The sequence below is a fragment of the Trachurus japonicus genome, chromosome 14, assembly GCF_045865225.1.
Source record: "Trachurus japonicus isolate A0001 chromosome 14, Traja_1.0".
Lineage (NCBI taxonomy): Eukaryota > Metazoa > Chordata > Actinopteri > Carangiformes > Carangidae > Trachurus > Trachurus japonicus.
The window spans coordinates 1168187-1172942 of NC_140920.1; positions in this window are offsets into that span (position 1 = coordinate 1168187).

Genomic DNA, 4756 nt, shown 5'->3' on the forward strand with positions numbered 1-4756 from the left:
GTGTTTCTCAAAGTTTATACAGTCAAGATGTCAAACATGCAGGATTAGTTATATATTCAGGAGGAGGAGGAGGAGGAGGAGCTGGGTGGGCAGATACAGGTCACTGCTGCCATAGGTCAACACATATGAGCAATACAGTCACTGTATGTACACTAGTGATAAAGGAAAACATTAAAACATCATCCAGCAGTTGCAGTATAAATACCACACCCACACCAGGGCCAACACGTTTCCATGACTATACATGACCCCTGAACTGTCAATGTATGCATGAAATGTAGGAATAAAACTATGTAAAAGAATCATCATCTTGACAGCTGTACTGTCAGATATTGTCCCCCCCCTCTATTAAATATAAAAGGAGACTCCCACATGCTTGAGTTTTACACACTGACTTGTATCATCAGAACAGACGTGTGCTGTGATTTTGAGCCTTGTAGCTATTATATTATATTTACAGCAGGGGGGGCAATACCTGACAGCTGAGAGTATAACTGTCAGGTGTTGTCCTCCCTCTATTAAATATGAAAGGACGCTGAAAATCACAGGTCATGTCTGTCCTGTCCTGAGATGTGTTTCTCTCCTATAAAACACATTCTACATCTCGGAGGCGACGTCTTTCCACATCCGAGCTTCCTTCACCTTCACTGGGGCACAGCTCCGTGGGAAACAGCAGGATTCATTTAGGAGTGGCTATACATCTATGGAGGAGTGTCGTCTTGGAAAATTGGGCAGCGACTTACCGGAGAAAAGGACTTAGTAGCTTAAAGGGATACGCCAACATTTATTTTTTCATGTCTTGCCTCACTCCCGAGTCCATGACAAGCAGATAAACAACAAACACTGGAAGTGTATAGGTAGTGTTAGCCTGCCTCCACCTAAAGTCGCTAATTAGCTTAGCTCAAACACTGGAAGTGTATGGGTAGTGTTAGCCTGCCTCCACCTAAAGTCGCTAATTAGCTTAGCTCAAACACTGGAAGTGTATGGGTAGTGTTAGCCTGCCTCCACCTAAAGTCATCAGAGAAACTCTTCAGCAACTCTAAAGGGAAACTGGCGGCCGATCTTCGTCTCAGAGCTGACAAAACTCTCCGGTAAGGCATCTTGAGCGGTCAAATGCCGCTAACGGGACGAGATCGGTCAAAACGGAGGGTTCAAGCAAAGACGCTTTATTTTGGTTCAAGCTAGCTACATCGAGGGTAGGTTAGCTTCCTATTTCAAAGTAAAAGCACAAATTCTATCCTCATGGTTTTCTGTTTGTAAAGGGCGACGGGTGTTTTATTTTGTGAAAGTAACCGGAAGTGCGTTGGTCACAACGGCTAGCTTGAGTAGCGCCAAATTCATCCGAACAAACTTGCTGGTATTTAGACAAATTAACGACACACTGCTGATCTAAACGGCTACTTTCTCACCTAAACATGTTTGAAATGTGGATAAAGTGAAATATAGAGTTTAGAGCTAAGATGAAATCAGCTTCTGACTGCTGATTTCAGCTCGGGTAGGAGGCAGGCTAACACTACCCATACACTTCCAGTGTTTGAGCTAAGCTAATTAGCAACTTTAGGTGGAGGCAGGCTAACACTACCCATACACTTCCAGTGTTTGAGCTAAGCTAATTAGTGACTTTAGGTGGAGGCAGGCTAACACTACCTATACACTTCCAGTGTTTGAGCTAAGCTAATTACGGGCGATACGGCTCTATCTCCCTTGTTACTGCACGCACAGTGGAAAGGATGGTGTCTATCTGCTGGTCATGGACTCGGGAGTGAGGCAAGACACGGAAAAAAAAAGTTGCCGTATCCCTTTAATATAACTCTTTTTTTTTTTTTTATGTTAAAATGCACAGTTTCCACTACACAGTCACAGCTCTACTCGATTCGGTTTAGGTCCTTTTCCATCACAGCTGAGTCCTTGACAGTTCCTCCTCTCTGTTTTCTCTCCTTTCGTCAGCACCGCCACTATTTAAAAAAAAATCCTAGCGGAAACGCTGCAAATAGGCTACCACCAAGCCGACCTCACAGCTGCCCTGTTCCTGTCAGCGCTGCTCTATATTTAAAACCAGATACATGAGCCTGTTAACTACAACTTGACCTGTTGGTGAAGCATTTAACCACAAGGCAGTAATTATAATTGTACATGGCGCAGAGCATGATTGGATGTTGCTGCTTTAATTGCAGCATGTAGTGGAGTGTACCTGTGTGGAGGAAGCATGTCCATTTGATTGGGTTTTTTATTTATCAGTTCTTATAAATGGAACAAGAAGCGACCGTCAGCTCTGTGATAAACATGACATTTAGACCGTGGACATGGGGAAACAAGCACTTAAACTTAAACACAGCACTGTTTGAAAAAGCTGCACTCGGCGGAGAGCAGAAAAATAAAGTGACATCTAGCTGAGAGAGTAAATTAGCACATAGCACACAGAAAGAAGGTCACAGACGGACGGAGCTAATGACCAGAGGAGCTGGAGACAAACACAGCTTCAGTCAGCAGCTCAATAACAAACAGCACTTTGTCTTTTATACATCTCCAAACGGAGGAGGAATCAAACACTCAAGGGTTAGGGTTCCACGATTTCCCAAATTCTGTTTTTCTCCATTTTCATTTTCGGGAATTCAATTTTTTTTTTTACCTCGACTCTAATTTTACTACTGAGAAGAGTGTGTTTTTAATGTTAATGACTAAAATGTACCCAAATTAAATAGAAATTACCTTCAATTTATTGAGGTCACGAACAAAAACAACACTCTTCCTCAATACCTTAAAGGGATAGTTCAACATTTTTGGCAAATTGGCCCATTGTCATAATCCCTATAGTCATAGCAGTAGGTTTGTTACCTTTAATTGTCGGTGCAAGCTGTTTTTAGAACGGCGGAGCAGAGCCGTGAGCTACTCAGAGCTACGCAACGGAGGCTCATTATGGGATTTCTTGGTTTCCCTCATCAAACTCATCAAATACACAATCCAACAACTCCACAACGCTATATATACATATAATAAATTATATTAGTAAATGTATTAGTTAGCTTGTTCTTTCTTCAAGTAAAAAAAAAAATACAGGACCAAGCAAAACTCTCAATACTTTAAGAATCATCTTTTCCATAAACAGAACATTGCATGCAGTTGCATCAAAAACGAGGCAAAATGCAACAAGTTCTTCCTGAGTTATGAAGTTTATGTGACTTACTGTCATATGACGACAACCGTGGGCAGCCGCTTCGCCATGGTTACCATGTTTTGAAGGGGGAGGGGTGCGTGAAACCCAGATTTGTGTCATTTTCCCCAGACATACGTTCCTCTTCCACACGAAAACAGCATTTCAGTCAAATTCCATGATATTCCACATTACAAATAGATTCATAGATTCATTAATTTTCCAATACTGCCTGACACACACACACGATTAAACAGCAGTATGAATTAATGCATTTCTGTCGTCTCCCGTTGGCATTTTAGTTTTTTTTCCTTTTTTTTTTTTTTTACAAAAACCAATTGCAGCTGCGCAGCCTTGAATCTATCACATTATGTTATCTCATACATCAGTGAGGCATCAACGCCCGCAGCAGAATGAATCGGACACTATTAAATATTGTATTTGTTCTGCTAGTTCAGGTAATCTCTGGATAAAATGTTATAACAAATCATTCAATCTTCATTTATTTTCCTCCGTGAAATCCTCTCAGCCATGAAATTCTATTCCCCAGTAGTATTAAATTAACATACTGTCACGTCCTTATGAGAAAATTAAAGACTATGTAATGAAAAGAAATGTGCAGTGGAACTTTTATTCATGAACTTCTTCTTGTATTTCTGAGACCAAGTCAGAGAAGCTGAGCAGATTATTTCAGCCGCTGACTGAACTCTGACTGAACACTTACTCAGTCGGTTGTTGCGTGTGTCGTTCCTTCATATAGGTCAGAATACACAATGAAGCCGCTTTGTGTTCTGCTGCTGTGTCTCCTCATTTAGGAGATTAAGGTACAATGTGAGGAACAGTCAGTCAGTTTACTTATTACTGTACCGCCGCGCTCTCCAGGAAATTATGTAAATTAAATTTCTGCACGACACTGATAACATTTGAAATGGAGAAGAGATGTGTTTCTTTGATGCTCTATAGGCGGCCGGCTGTTATTCCTCTGTACATCAAGGTCCATTCACACTCATAGAGCTATACATAGCACAATGCTCTTTTCTGTGTTTTTACTTCACTCTGTCTCTTAAAGGGGACTTATTTAAGAAATATCACTTTCTGAAGGCTCTTTAACATTTACAGTATATTTGGTATCTTTGTCACTTTCTTCATTAATGGAAGGTGAGAATGTTATTTACAAGTAGTTCCTGGACTCAAAAGACCAAGACTCACTGGGTCTCATTCATGAAACGTGAGTAAATCTGTGTGTAGATTTGCACATAAAAGCTCACTCTACTAAAACTCTACTCTGGATTCATGAACGGTGCGGGAAACTCAGATTTGATCGTAAACACGTGTGTAAGATGATGAATGCCAACCCATCGTAAACTAACAACACGCCCCCGGTGATCAGCAATTAGCATAGATCTCCATACATGAATAGCCATGGAGATCCTGACCACCATATTAGGAGGTAGCTGCATCCTGCTCACCTGCGGCCATGACGCAAACGAGGAAAGAGGGAGAGAGAGAAAAAAGAGAGATCACGGATCAAAGTCATTTTGGGTGAAGTGGAGTCCAGAAAAAATATTTAATTCTCTTCTGTTAGTAGTGGTGTGACTGGGACAG